Consider the following 16,618-nt stretch of genomic DNA (forward strand, 5'->3'; position numbering starts at 1 on the left):
GAATACGTATCTGGCACCAGTGTATCAGTGACAAATGAATTTGGCAGCTTCCTATGCTTGAAGGAATCCACCGGATGACATTTGTTGAAATGCTTTCCATGCTTGAGGAAAGCCGACTGAAGAGTTTGGTAGTTTTCTAAGCCTGAAGAAACCTACCGGATGACACTTTCCATGCTTGAGGAAAGTCGACGTATGAATTTGGTGTCATTCTATGCTTGAAGAATTCCACCGATAATGCCTTCCATACTTGAGGAAAGCCGACAAAGGAATTTGGCGGTTTTCTATACTTGAAGAAAAATCCACCGATAACACTTTCCATGCCTGAGGAAAGCCGACAAAGGAATTTGGTGGTTTTCTATACTTGAAAAAAAATCCACCGATAACGCTTTCCATGCTTGAGGAAAGCCGACTTGGCGGTTTTCTATACTTGAAGAAAAATCCACCGATAACGCTTTCCATGCTTGAGGAAAGCCGACTTGGCGGTTTTCTATACTTGAAGAAAAATCCACCGATAACGCTTTCCAAGCCTTAGGAAAGCCGACGATTGCTGAAATTTATAAGTGTATGATGATTCGATTATCCCCGAACGTGGGCCGCAGATGATTCACACCTTTAAGTCGATTATCCGACCATGCCGAAAAATAGACTTTGATGCTTTCCAGGGGTAAAATGGTAAGTTTAGTCCCCTTTTAGTATCAATTACAATTTTCCGCGTAATTCCAGCGAAAAATAACTGTCCAATTTATGCAAAAAAAAATCGTGCAACTTTAGTCAAAATGTCAGGAATATTCGCAAATACTGTACAAAAACCACCGTGTCACAAAAAACATTCCCGTGACACGGCAAGGGTCCCCCGTCACGCGGAGCTGCTTCCCGTGACACGGCAAGGGAGTCCCGTGGCGCGGGAAACTAGTGGCTAAAAAAAGGTCAAATGGCATATTTGACCGGTCAAAGCTTGTGCACCACACAAAAATCCGACCGTTACGTGGGAACGGGGTCCGTTGCACGGAATGTTTTGGTTTTAAATACCAAACATATTTCTCATTTTTCTCATTCTCTTTCTCGTCCGATTCTCACCCAAAAAGCTCAAAAAATTTTGCTCGATCTGTCGTGTCTCGGCGACTTCTCACCGGCGCTCGAAATTATTTCCCATCGGTCGGCGTTCACCACCATGTCACGGCGGTTTGCTTCCTCTCTCTCTTTTTTTATTTTTTTTCTGCGACTTGTTGCTACTATTGTTTCGTTGCTGCTTACTGTTGTTGCTTCGCCTGAAGTTGTCGTCGGAGTCGCCGGAGCTCCGTGTCTTCTCAGGCTCACCGTGACACGGGACAGACTCACCGTGTCACGGCGTTATCTGACCATGTCGCGGTGGTCTGCTAGGTTGCCGGAGTTTTTTCGAGCTTTTTCTGCTCGATTTTCCACCGAATTTACTCCAAATTTTTGCCATATTCCTCATATTCGAACCTCTACAAGGATCTATGTAAGTTCTTCTTAATTTGTGTCTCAAATTTGCTTCAAGTAAGTAATTTCATGAAAAACCCTTAAAATTCAATTTGGGGATTTTTGATTTTGAGGTTTTATGTTGAAATTCTTGCCATGATTTTACTTGTATATGTATGTATGTGTGTTTGTGAGAAATTTGAGAAAAAAATTGCATAATTTGATGGAGAATTGAGCAAATCACCATTTTTGGGTACTACTTTTGTGAAATGATGTTCATGTTACTTCTTTGTACTTGAAATGGTGAAAATATGGTGGTAGACTTTGTAAAATATTTCATGATGTGTTGATTCATTGTTTTTGTGCAACTTCGAAACATATTGCGTATGTACTATATTTTCATGGAGAACATAGTATCATGCGGCTAGGAGAACTGCAGTATTAGTTTGTCATGGAGAAACTAAATACCATAATTTTGCCAATTTTTAGCTGGAGGTAAACATTTAGCGTATAATTCGATAAATAACTAAATAACTTAGGAAATGATGCTAAGTATCTAGATCTTTATTTTTATACAAATGCAACTTGAATTAAATGTCTTAGGAAATGATGCTAAGCATTTAGATTTTTATAATAGCATGCCTAGGCGACGGGATTGCGATCTTTCTACCCACGGCCGACGTCGGGCATTTCGGGAGGACACTCCCACTATTCCTGAGGGTATGGACGACGATGCTTTAGAGTCTGAGCCTCGGGCTTCTACGAGTAGAGGTAGGTGGGTTCCACCTCCGTGGACTCCAAACCAGTTGGTTTTCTGCCGTGAAAACCATGTTTCTCATCACCCACTCTCCGGCATAGTCGACGGCACACTTCGCCACCACGGTCTAGAGCCGGCGATGTGATCCCTCGACTTCACCAGATCATTACGAGGGATCCTGCTACGAACACCCTATGGGAATCGGCTAGTTTAGTAGATTTCTATACGGCGGTTGTAGGGTTTCGTAGCCCCCGGGGTTGCGGTGCGACGGTCGTTCGCGCATTGTTGAAGTATTTCTGGGATACTACCAACACTTTTCATTTTTCTTTGGGGGAGATGACAGTGACCCCTCTGGACTTCAGTATGATTAGCGGGCTGCGCTTCACCGACCGGGCCGTAGCTTAGATGTCTGATCTGTCTTGGGGATCGGCTGAGGTAGCTAATTTGTTAGGTCCGATCGTTCAGCATATCAGGACCCAACCAGTGTCTCGAGGTGGTCCTAGGAGCGGGCGATCGGAGCTGGCTTCAGTTTTAGCTCGTGGCTTTGACATGGAGGATACATCGGCTGAGCAGCGGGTGCGGATCTTCATCCTGATTCCGGTCTCCATGACCCTTTCGCCTGATAGGAGTTCACGCGTACTCCTTTTCTACCTCTCCTCTTTGGTCAGGATCCATGAGATAGGATCCTATAGCTGGGCCAGCCTTGGATACGCCGATCTTCTCTTATCGCTACGTCATGGCTGTCGGCAGCTGAATGACGAGTCTCCCATCACCGTCTATGGTCTGTGGAGAGTCGTACAGGTGATGATCTTTTCCCCTTTTTGTTTCACTTTAACTTGTTCGACTCATGTGCTAAAGATTACTTTTCATTGCAGCTATGGTTCTACGAGTACTTCCCAGGCTTGGCTCCTTGCCGGCGTCGTGGAGCGGTCCATGATTTCCCTATCGGGGCCAGCTGGCGTGATCCAGGAGAGTCGCAGGTGGAGTCCGTCCCTACACTGCGTGGACTACTACGCCGAGGCACCTATTCTATTGGCGTAAGGATTAGTTTTGTTGCCTGTTATTTTCCCTCTGGCGTTGTTTCTGTTGTTTCACGCTAACGTTTTATGGTTTTTAGGTTGCCATTGATGTCCAGTATCGTCCTTGGGCCGGGATGACTGATCTACCTGAGGCCTTGCGTCTTTCAGCGCACCACACCATTTTGGTTGGTACCGGATGCTTTGTCTGGTATTTGAGGGAGCGAGTCGTTCATCAGCATAGCAGGATCGCTTTGTGGTGCCCTCATCTCCACCAGATTCGATGATGGACTCACGCTTGATCAGAGAGTTGATAAACAGGGGAGAGCGTTATACTTTTCCGTGGCAGGAGCTTGTACACATGGATAGTGACTATGTGCGGGACTTGCTTCCCTCTCTGGCTCCTCCACCCCGTCTTCTTGAGGTATGATTTCTTTTGAGGATCTTCGTTACTAGTCTCTGTTTTAAATAGTCGAATAACTTGATTATTCGATCATATTTTCAGACGACTTTTCACCCTGTGGGGAGGATCAAGATTCCTCCTTAGTCTGTCCGCTATCCAGGGCCGATTGGTATCACCGAGGACCATATTGCTGAAGCACTAGAGGGTTACAGACAAGCGCAGGAGTCTCTGCCCGAGGTCATTGAGCCGGTGAGTTTTTTTTTTTTTGTGCATTATTCATCCTTTTAACAATGCTTGTTACTGACTTTTATTTGTTTTTATCCTCAGCCTAACCGCCTGAAGATGATGGGATTCATGAAGCTGGTTGACGCTCTGAAGTACTGCATCATCAAGCTTCGGCGTGGTGCGAGTTTTCGGAGCTCTAGCAACGTTCTTGAGGTATCATTCATTTTTTTTTTCGCTTCTACCACTTGTTTTATTTTGCATTGTTGACACCTTTTGATTTTGTATCTTTCAGGAGCAACAGAGGTCCCGCTCGCGCTCGAGGCATAGAGGCTCGGACGAGGAGGAGCTTGGTCGTGGTAAACGATCTCCTGATATTCACCGGCGTTCTCATTCTCAGCGAGAGCCTCAAGTTACCTAGCCGTTTCAGGAGGCTCAGTGACAGCAACCTCAGTCTTCCCAGCGCTTTCCGGGCCAGAGTCAGGGGCAGCGGAAGTCGTTTTCACAACCTCCACAGCCTGAACTTGGTTCTGTTTTAACTCCCTTGGATCCTGGTTCATTTTCAGCTCCATTGTCCGGGATTCCTCCACTGCTGTCGGGCTTGTTCTCAGTTCCGATGTATGGGACGATGCCTTCACCGACAATTCCCGTGTCTTTGAGCAAGTCTACACCGTTTTCCGGCTGGATGGGTCCTGCCTTGAGTTTGACTACTGCTGGGGTCACAGGGTCTAGTAGGGACACTACTCCCCGTACTCGGATGATGGAGGGACTCTTTGGCTCACCGTTCCCATATTCGCAGGGTGGAGATGATACTGATTCTGGCTCTAGAGACTTTTGACCGAGGGTTTTTATTTTTACATACTATGATGACACTTGACATGTTTATTTATTATGACTCTTTTGTACATTATTCATAGTTTATGTATTTATTATTGTGTGTTAGTGTGTGCTTGAAACTCATTGTGTGAGATCGTGTATTTATTAATGACGCGACAAAAAAAAGTAAGTGGAGTGATGGAGGGTACCGACCTTCCCCAAAAGAAAAAGAAATAAAAAGACAAGCAAAAATAAATAAAATGATAAAGAAATAAAATATTAAAGTGATGAATAAATAAATAAATAAAATTACCTTCCCCAAAAGAAAAAGAAATAAAAAGACAAGCAAAATTAAATAAAATGATAAAGAAATAAAATATTAAAGTGATGAATAAATAAATAAATAAAATAAAGATAATAATAATAGAGATAAAAAAGTTGAGAATTTTATTAGAAATGAAACTCTCAGAAAACAGAAAAATAAACGGTGAAGATAAAATACTATAAAAAAATCCGGATAGATACGGGAAAAGATGAAAAAAGAAAACGCGTGAGGTGTCGTGACACGACACTATGCACCGTGTCACGGTAGAACTTGTCGTGTCGCGGCAAAAGTTCCCGTGACACGGTGGGACTTCCCGTGTCACGGTACGCGTATTACTCAGCGGTGTGTTTTACGCGTATGAAAAGATAATTTCTGGGTAGTTCCGAGCGCTTTAGCTATAAAATAAGACCAGTTTAATCATGATATGCATAATTACGAAACACAAAATAATTTAGAATTTCATATTTCAATAATCATGTCTCAGAATTTTGATAATACATTGCGCGACTGGTCTTATTCTTTGACCAATGATGAAAAAAGAGAGTTAGAATTATTTCATGTCAGGGATTTTCTAGCCCTGCGACATGTAGCTATTGAACATGATTTTCTTAGGGCATCATTAGATTATTGGAGTCCAGAAACACACTGTTTTAAATTTGATTATGATGAAATTTGTCCCCTGCTGGAGGAATTTGATGCAATCTTTGGATTTCCTGCGAGAAATCTTATTGCCATGCCTACCCTACGCGAATATTATTACCAAGATTTTGAACACCATCTGAATCTAACAGATCCAAATTTAAATAGAATTGTGTGTGGTAATGAGGTAGACTTAGAAAAACTTGCAAATTTATATTTTAATCGCCCTATCTCTAAGTCTTATCATGTATATCGTAGAAGGGCATATATTTTTTGCATGTTTAGCAAGATTTTATTTGCAAACGGTAGGGTAGGACATGCTTGTCTATCGTCTGTGCTTGAACATGTCGAATCTGGAAGATCTCCTATGCCGACGTGCCTTGGAGAAACATTTCGTGGCCTTGACGAAGCAAAAGCTGACAGGAAAAGCCATCAGGAAGGGCTCTCTGGTACTGCTGCAGGTAAAAATACGCTCCGAGTAGCCCCCGTGACACAAAACAGCACCGTGTCACGGCGGGTGTCTGCCGTGACACGGTGAAACCTACCGTGTCACGGGAATCTGCAATTTTTTTTTTTCGACTGATTTTTTTTTTTTTTTTTTTTTTTGAAGATTTGGTTGATGGAGCGTTTAGAATTATTTGAAGCCCCCGACGATGTTGAAAAATATGGCCCTAACGACCTAGTTCGCAGGAAAAAGAATTTACTCTGCGAACATGTCGTGTGAAGATTGGAAAAATTTCTTTTGCAAAGAGGGAATTTTCCATTCGTTGGGAGGTGCCTTGGTGGAGGCTTACTAGGATGGTTGGCACGAATGATACTCCATATTGTCGTGTTCCTAGTATCTCAAAACTGACCTTTTATTGCCTTTCTCGACTGATGCGGCAGTATGGACTTGAACAAGTAGTTCCACGCTATAGCGATAGTCCTCGTGAAGTGTCGTTGCATGAAAGTAATGTTCATAAGTACGAGACTTATTGGGTTGAAAGACCTTTATGGACCGTTTCTACAAGTGACCAAGCTCCTCCTCCTTTATCTAGTGCATACAAGGCATGGTTGAACCCTAGAAGTAGGAGGGAACGATTCGGATCACGCAAGTCTGATGTGAGGAGCCGTCTTGGAAATAAGAAAGCCCCTCCTAAAGAAATTCTAGGTCCGAGAACACAAGGGATTGAGTTTAAGATTCTTATAATGCCAAGAAAGAAGAATTATGTGAAAGGAAAGGGTAAAGAAAAGATGGTCTATAGGGAGAAACAACCAAAAAAATTCAAGAAAGGTGAAAGGGGTGAAAGTTCGACTAGGGGTGTGACGGCTCGGGCTACAAAAGACTCATTAATGGTGAAGGCCGACCTAATTGACCAAGAGAAGGATGTTCCTAAAGTGAAGAGAGATTAGATCAATAGTGTTTTTCTTTTTATGATTTATAATTTTTATTTAAAATAAGGCATATGATGCCAATACTTGTAATCACATTTATTTCAATAATAATAGCATATTTATTTCAGCCTTAAAAATAAAAAAAATTACAATGTCTTTTATTATTATTTATTTCTTCGAGTCAAGGAGTCGGACGCAATGGAAGAACAAAAATAAAAAAAAAACTCAAACAAACAATGAATTTGCAACGAATGCGTCACTAAAAAAACGGAAAACCTGAAATTCCACCGTGTCACGGTGAAAAATCCCGTGACACGTTACAAATTCCCGCGTCACGACAATTTCCCCTTTTTTTTTTTTTGCGCTCAGAGCCACCGTGCCACGGTGAACAGTACCGTGACACGGTGGAATGTCCTGTGTCGCGGCAAAACCCCTTTTTTTCGTGACGCAATGTTGAACTGACGCGCATATTTGATCAACACAGGGAGGATTTTTATTTTTTAAAGTGGCCGCGCCCCCTTGAGGAGTTGCCTACGTATCCTAAAAAGGAATCAGGCCAAACGTAGCTGTATTAGGTCATGAACCCATGCGACTTGGCATAGAATTTCTTGAGTTGATCCAAGTTGGTTAAATTGTGGAACCATTACCGTCCATGTCTACCAATTGTGCCGCTCCGCCAGACAAGATGGCTTTAACAATGTACGGGCCTGACCAATTTGGTCTGAATTTTCCTCTTGGATCTAACACATTTTTACGAAGTGCCTTAAGCACTAGGTCACCCTCTTTGATATTCCTGGTCTTGACTTTTTTATTAAAATGTCGCGCCATACGCTGTTGGTAGGTTTGGACATGATGCAAAGCTGCCAAGCGTTTTTTCATCAAGTAAGACCAGTTGATCGTATCTTGCTCTAATCTAGTCGACTTCATCTAGTTGGCTTTCCAATGCGATTCGAAGAGAAGGGATTTCGAGTTCAATTGGTTGTACAGCTTCAACTCCATATACCAAAGAGAAAGTTGTAGCCCCCGTTGATGTACGAACAAAAGGTTCGATAATCCCAAAGGGCGAAATGTAAGCTTACTTGGCCAATCCTTGTAATTTTCTGTCATCTTTTCGATGATAGTTTTCACATTTTTGTTGGCCGATTCGACTGCACCATTTGTTTGTGGTCTGTAAGGTGATGATCTGTGATGCTTGATATGGTATTTCTGTAATAATTCCGCGCATTCGGCTTGGAAATGTGTTCCATTATCACTGATCATCTCATGTGGTACCCCATAGCGGCATATGATATTTTTCTCAACGAATTAAGCTACATGTTTCGCCGTCAGCTTAGCATATGAGGAAACTTCGACCCATTTGGTGAAATAGTCGATTGCTACGAGAATGAATTCATGCCCCCCTTGTCCTGTGGTGGTGTTATTTTTCCAATGATGTCAATGCCCCAAGTGGAGAAAGGCCATGGAGAAGTATATGTGTAGAGAACCGAAGGTGGAACATGCTGTAAATTTGCGTAGACTTGACACTTCATACATTTCTTGACGTATTCGTGACAATCTCTCTCCATGGTAGTCTAATTGTAACCTTATCGTTGAATCTTTTGGACTAACATCTTTGCATTCATGTGTGTTCCACATATACCGGCATGCAGGTTTTCCATGGTTTTTATGTGCTTCTTTCTTGGATATGCATAAGAGATATCTTCCCATTGCAGTTCTCTTGTGGAGTTCTCCCTGATGAGCACATACTGTGAGGTCAGGAGCCTCAAAGCACGGCGTGCCCTTTTATCAGTATTAGGAGGGTATTCTCCTCTTGTCACATAATAAGGATATCTGTATACCATGGCTCTTCATCTTCTTCTTGTGATTCTTGTTCATCGTCGAGTGCGTGAACATAAGCCGGCTCATATCTTCTTTCTATGGTCAGTGGCATTCTGAATGTATCAGTTGGAATTCGCACCATTGATGCTAATTTAGCTACTGCGTCGGCGAATTGGTTTTCTTCTCTTGGAAAATACGTATATTCCACTTCATCTAGTTGCTCCATGAGAGTTTCTAAATGGGCTTGATACGTAGCGAGACTTTCACTTCTCACTTTCCATCTTTTGGAGATTTGGTTAATGATTAGTGAAGAATCACCGTAGATTCTGAGTTTTCTTAATTCCCAAGGCAACAGCTGTTTCTAACCCCTAAATGCATGCTTCATATTCTGCAGCATTGTTGGTGACATCAAAGTCGAGCTTCATGGAAATTGGGATGTGCTCTTCATTGGGTGATACAAGCAAGACTCCTACACCACATCCTTTTTGGTTTGAAGCTCCATCGAAATAGAGTGTCCAGCTATCATCTTTAGTCATGAGTAAATCTTCGTCAGGGAAATCGTACTCATCTTCTTCTTTTTCAGCTTCTTCTAGCGGAAAATCTGCTAAGAAGTCAGGAACCGCAGAACCTTTGATGGCTTTTTGTGGTACAAACCTCAAGTCAAAACTGAGCAAGATTAACTATCCACCTTGATAATCTGCCATTGAGTGTTGCTTTTTCGAACAATTATTTGAGAGGATCCATCTTGGACACGACATGCACTGTATGAGTGAGCATGTAATGTCTTAGTTTCTGTGCGGCCCCATACAAGTGCGAGACACAACTTCTCAAGTGGTGTGTATCGCGTCTCATATCCTTGAAGTTTTCTTACTCAAGTAATAGATTGCATTCTCCTTGCTTTCGATCTCTTGTGCTAGCATTGCCCCCATCGTTTCTCTTGTGACCGTAAGGTAGAAGTCGAAGAGGAAAGTCAGGTATTGCTGGCGCTAACACGGGTGGGTTTGCCAAATACTCTTTGATTTTGTCGAAAGCCTTTTGTCAATCGCCATCCCATGTGACTGGGACATTTTTTCTTGAGCTTCTTGAATATAGGTTCACATATCGCTGTGAGCTTTGATATGAACCTACTTATAATACTGCAACCTTCCAATGAAACCTCGAAATCTCCTTCTCATTTTTGGGTGGTGGCATGGCCATGATCGCCTTTACTTTTGTAGGATCTATTTTCAATCCCTCGAGAACTGATCACGTATCCAAGTAATTTGCCTGACGTGACTCCGAATGCACATTTTGCTGGATTTAATCTCATGTTGTACTTATGGAAGTCTTTTAAATAACTGGCGAAGTGCAATAATATGGCCTTGGCGATCTTTAGACTTATCAATCATATTATCGACATAGACCTCCACCTCTTTGTGCATCATGTCATGTAACAATGTTGTAGCTGCTCTTTGGTAGGTGGCACCCGCGTTTTTCAACCAAAATGGCAATTACCGTATAACAATATGTACCCCATTGCGTGATGAATGTGGTTTTCTCCATGTCTTCTTCGGCCATCAATACCTGATTATATCCGGCGTAACCATCCATGAATGATAGGTGTGTATGGTTTGCTGTGTTATTGACCAGAATGTCAATGTGAGGTAGAGGGAACCCATCTTTTGGGCTTGCTTTATTGAAATCCCTGTAATCAACACACATTCTGACCCTTCCATCCTTCTTTGGAACTGGAACCACATTTGCTATCCATTCTGGATATTTGGATACTCTGATGAAACCTGCGGCCAACTGCTTCCTGATTTCTTCCTTGATTTTGAGAGCCACATCGGGCTTCATACGGCGCAGCTTTTGTTTGATAGGCTTCATGCCTGGAATGAGTGGTATCGTATGCTGAGCTATATCCCTGTCAATTCCTGGCATGTCTTGGTATGACCAAGCAAATACATCAACAAATTCACTAAGCAAGTTAATTAGCTCTTTGCGTTCATCTTGACTTAGTGTTAATCCAATTTTTACTTCTTTAATAGTCGTATCATTGGAAATGTTAACTGTTTATGTATCTTCGATAATTGCTGTTTTTATTTTCGTGTTCTTCCATTGCTTTTATTATTTCTTTGTCATTTTTATCATTAGCAAAGCAATATTGATCAGGGCTAGGGGAATGACATGCATCGTAAGCAAAGGTACTCATTTTATTGAATTCATTGGCTAATACATCAAGAGGGGCAAGGTCAACTACGACCTCACCAGAATTATTAGGACTAGAAAGAGAGGACTCAACAAGAGACTCAGGGTTGAACTCTATATCAGAAAGAGGGTCGGCCTTAGACTCTAAGGACTCGTCTACAGACTTAGACTCAGACTTGGACTCGGACCCAGACGCCTCAGACTCATCAAACATAGGACCCTCGCCAGCGGTTATTTCCAACTTCTCTCCACTTGGCGTAGTGATCCTCAATGTCTTGCGCCACCCCTTGAAATGTTGTCAACTTGGACGATTAACTCGGAGGAGTCAAAATCCTTGTTTTCTATGACAGCTTGAACTAGCTTAGAGTTATCGGTTTTGAAGAGCTCTTCGTCTTTATCGGGCTAGCTGGCTTATCGGTTTTGAAAGAACTCGGGCTAGCTGGCTTATCGGTTTTGAAGAGCTCTTCGTCTTTATCAATAAAGTCACAATCGAGGAACAACTCATATCCTGGTTCACGGATCCCATCATGGACGAATGGCTCAGGGAATTCATAGCATGGGAAGTCTTCCCCTTCTTTGATGTACTGGCCATTGAGGGTGAACGGATATGGATCCATGGCCATTTCCATCTTCGTGATTCGAGCATTATTGCGAGCCTTCATCTTCAATAAAGCGTGTTTTCACATCTTCTTTTGTTGGCTTGAATCCCAAGCAAAAAGTATCCTTCTTGAGTGCACCAGGATGGCCCCAAGATCCAGCCATTTTCTTCTTGAGTCCAAGGGTCATTCTAGGGAAAATGACCTTGCTTCTTTAGAATGGCATTGATATTGGTGTTTTGAATAGGGATCGAAGTCGAGATGACACTTTTCCTCCTCTTCAATCACGAGAACATCATCAAGTGAAAACCCCCAAAGATCTTCATCTTCTTCGTCATGTTCAACATGGACGATAGGAGTATCAATAACTTGAATGCGCATAGGAGAAGCATCAATAGTAATCGGAACCCCTCCAACTATGGCTTTCACTTTCTGGTGCAGCGATGATGGAATCGCCTTTAGCTCATGAAGCCAAGGGCGTCCTAACAACAGATTGAAAGAGGCCTTAATGTCCACCACCTGAAATTTGGTGCGACGTTCAATGGCCCCAGTAGTTATATTCAGTATGATAGTACCCACGGCTTGACGGCGAGTATTATCATAAGCGCGAATCCCTTGAGTGGAGGAGTCAGTTCTTCATTCTTTATGCCCAACTTCTTTGCAGTACGGAGTGGGCACACATTGATTGCAGAGCCATTATCAACCAGGCTCATAGGAAATTCATCTGCCTACACACCACAGTGAGGTGTAAGTCCTTATTATGTTGGTCCCTTTCGGGGGCAGATCCTTATTAGAAAATGAAATCAGATTGCTAGTACTTGGCAATTCAGTAGTGAGAAAGTTGACCAGTCCTTGAGGAGTCATGTCATCATCAACTCCTATCTTCACCAGAGCATTCATCAGCCTTTCGATGCTCGTGGGAAGTGGCCAAAAGCTTCCATACATTCATCTCCACCTTGGTCTTTTGCAGTTGTTTGACCACATCGCTGTTCACAGGGTCGATGGGATCAACTATCGGATGTGATTGTGGTGGAGGTGGAGGTGGATTAGGTTGTTGCAACCGTCCACTTCTGGTGAGAACCTTGACCTCAAAGTCCCCCCAAACATCTTCACTTGTGCCAAGAGATGAACAGGCTATATCCTTGAGATAGACGTCTTCATCATCACTATCCCAAATTCCATTCACTTCTTCAGTACTTGAGATAAATACAACTTCCGGCAGAGGTTCATTCACAGGTTGAATGAGTATCGACGGATCAAAGGAGACTTCATCTCCCATGATAGCCAAAGCATCAGAAAGAGGACCTGTTTGAATGTTAGGCTTCTTGCCCCCTGGAGGGACAGGAAGTTGATTAGCATCGATCAGGTCTTGGATTGCATCCTTCAGCCTCCAACACTTCTCAGTGTTATGACCCTTGCCTTGATGAAACTTGCAATAAGCATTGGGGTCATAGCTAGCGGTCCTATTCTCAGGTCGAGGTTCTGGAAATGGTCCGATTGGCATAATCAGTCCTTGACCATGCAAACGGTCATAAGCAGCATCATAAGTCATTCCCAAAGGCGTGTAAACCCTCCTTTGCCTTTGGAATCTTTGAGGAGGAGCATTAAGGGCCAGCACATCATTGATATTGATATTGTTGGTAGCATTATTGGGCTTAGAAGACGAAGAAGAAGGAGTGTCGTTCTTCTTGTTTTTCCAAGTGCTGTTATTATTGTTGCTACCAACAGACTTCATTAGTTCATCCTCGATATTGATTCCAATATCGTATACAGCTTCAAAGGTACTCAGAGCAGAAACTTCAAGTGTTTGCTTGTACTTATGAGTCAGATTGGCAATGAACAAGCGAACCATTTCTTTCTCCTTGGGGGATCCACCAGGAGCGCAGCTGTTTCCCTCCACCTGCTTAAGTAAGTGGTGAAGCCTTCATTCTCTTTCTGTTTGAGAATGGAGAGTTCACGTTCAGAAGTCTTGGCCTGGATGTTACACTTGTAACGATTCATAAAGCTTTCAGCAACATCCTCCCAGGTCGCGACATGTTTGGATTCCAAAGAATAGAACCACTGTTGACAGGCATGCTCTAAGGAAAGAGGGAACACCGTAGGGAAGAGTGTCACATCTACTCCCTTAAGAGCCATAGTTGCAGAAAAAGCCTTCAAATGGAAAAGCGGATTATCAGTAGGCTTGAATTTGGGAATGTCAGCAGTGGAAAACTTCTCAGGAAGCTTGTCTCTTATGGACGAAGAGGTGACAGGCTGTTCCACATAAGTGAACTCTTCAGAAATCTTGCTCATCTGTTCCTTAATCTTGTCCATTGCAGCAGTAGTGACATTGTTTTGATTGTCTTGTTCTACTGCTGTCTAGTGGTGAGTGTCTGCATCATGTCAGACAATCTTTCAATTGTCCTGTTGAGGTTCTCGATGTCTTCCTTAGTGGCCATTGGTTGAAAGTAGACTGGAGATGGATCTTGTGGAGATGATTGAGGTGGTTTCCTTGTACGCCTCTTTGGTATAAGAGGTTGTTGAGGTATGGACTCGAACCGTAACAATCTACCCCTGCTTCTTGACCAAGTGCTGTGACACCGAAACAAACACACCTTTAATGACCAAACTTAACCTTAACCCATCCGGATTAAAAAAAAAAATTTTTTTTATTAAAAAATCTATAATTTTGAAATTCTACTTGTTTATTTTTTTTTAAAAAAAAAAAACATATGGGAGGATACCATCCGACTTACTCCGAAAAAAAAACGACACAAAAACAAGACTTCCCTAAAAATACGGTCAAAAAGTGGTGCACGACTTAAAGAAAAAAAGTGTGTGAACACGATATGTGAGTGATTAAGTGAGGTTATAGACGCGTGTTTTGACCGTATAGCTAGACATGACACCAACTGGACACAACATTCGCACAAAAAATCGAAAAAAGACTGACAGACACTTTCCTGGGCACCACGGTGTTCACGTGGCGCGGCAGAACATGTCGTGACACGGTGCGCAGTTCCAGGTCAGTTTTTGTGATTTTTCCAGATTTAACCGATTTAGGTCCGTACTAATTACTATGTGAGAATAAAAACCCTCGGTCATGGGTTAAACAAAAGAGCAAACACATGAAGGTTAGCACCAAACAACCACATAGCATTTAGGCACGATGATGTAAAAAAAGTTCGCAACCTAGAGTCAAGATCTATGTTCAACTATTGGTCAAGCTTTGGGTGTCAAAAGGGTACCATGGTTAAGAGTTTGGACGCGTTAGCAAGGCAGCCTCCCTTGAGGGTGTATGCCAACGGGCGGCTCCGCGAGTTCGTGATGAAATCGAACTCGACTCCATGGTTTGGGTGGATTTAATAACTCGGATGAACCCTTATTGCCATGAGCGTTTTTGGGTCGATAGAGCTTAAATCCCCGGGGCTAAGACGCATGTAGAACACATACGTTTTTTCAGAAAAATCGAAGGAAGTCGACTGTGAGGAAAGAAAATAAGCCACCGGACTGATTTTAGGACTGCCGTGACACGGCAAAATTCCCGTGTCACGGTACTGTGCACCGTCAGACGGTGCACTGTACCGTGACACGGCAGATTTTGCCGTGGCACGGCAGTCAGAAGATCTGACTGGTGCCCTGTTTTCCTTCGCGCAACCCAAGTTATCCAATTTTTCCTACGGGACAGACCTGAATGCGACGTTAAAACGTCTATGCAGATGCAAAAATGCCAAAAATCACATATTTCAATCTTTCAAGTCTCATCCACTCATCTTAATTAAATACCGATCACTCAAAATCGATAAATAATTAAGAATCCTCCCCAGTGGAGTCGCCAAATTGTAGGCGTCGCTCGAAGTGCGCCTACGTTAAAGCATGTTGTGAATATGCTTGGCACTCATAGGAAGTGGGAATTGACATAATACGATTAGGGACAATAAAGTAGGGAGCCGCCAACAAGTTTTTAAGGAACTTGTAAACCGTTCACGGATCATAAAAGGCAACCACGAATAAGGGACAACGATAGGCAACAACGATTGACCCGTGAAGGTTACACCCCATTCATAATCCATGAGATTACTAACTCCATATGGTTCGGAACCACGAAAGGAGGATCGGGGATGATGGTACGAAGTGAGTCATGGAGTCACATTCGCCCGTATTGGCCTCTACTCGATTTTTATAGTGAAAAGCATTCCTGTGATCTCAAAGGCATACAAACAAAAATTCAATTCGCTCCAAACTATTATTTAACTAAATTGGTTGAATATTAATGCACACATAATTCTAAAATATTGGTGATCACTTGATTAAACAACAAGATTAAAAAGGAACCTAAACCGGTTGTCCAAATTATCTTATTAGGCGTGATTTTCAATTACATATTCCCTTTAAACATGCAATATGTGATCAATAAAATAATAAAAACATTAATATTAAAATTTAATCACAATTCCAACAACATAAAATCGTTAGAAAAATAATAGAAATAAAAGGAGCATGATCCTTACTTTGATTCTGTTTGTTTGCAACTACAAAATAATAAACGAGTTAGTAACTTCAAGGAAATAATAAAAACAATAATTAAATTAAATTAAATAAAGTAAGTTGATTTGGGGCCAAACCCTCAAACAGTTCTACCTTTCACGCCTTGGCTTAAGGATAGAACCACGAGTAAAGTATGGACTCCTTTGAGTACTTGAAGAAGGAATTTTGAAGTAGAAAAGGGGTAGGCTAGTGTTTAGGCTAAAGCATAGAAGAGAGAAAAATAAATAGAGAATTACTCGGTGCCCCGTACATCAGAAATGAGGGGGTATTTATAGGGAAAATGTGCTGAGGGAGCACACGGAACCCTAAAATGATAAAAACCCTAAAAAAGTATCCCGTGACACGGCAAACTGTACCGTGACACGGGAAGTCCCACGTCAAAACGGCACACTTTCCCGTGACACGGTACATTTTTGGTGTGACGCGGGAAATTTTCAGAAAACGGGAAAAAAACGCGTTAAGGGTTTACGCGGAAAAGACACGGAATGTCCCGTGTCA

This window comes from Chenopodium quinoa, unplaced genomic scaffold (assembly GCF_001683475.1).
Source record: "Chenopodium quinoa cultivar QQ74 unplaced genomic scaffold, ASM168347v1, whole genome shotgun sequence".
Lineage (NCBI taxonomy): Eukaryota > Viridiplantae > Streptophyta > Magnoliopsida > Caryophyllales > Amaranthaceae > Chenopodium > Chenopodium quinoa.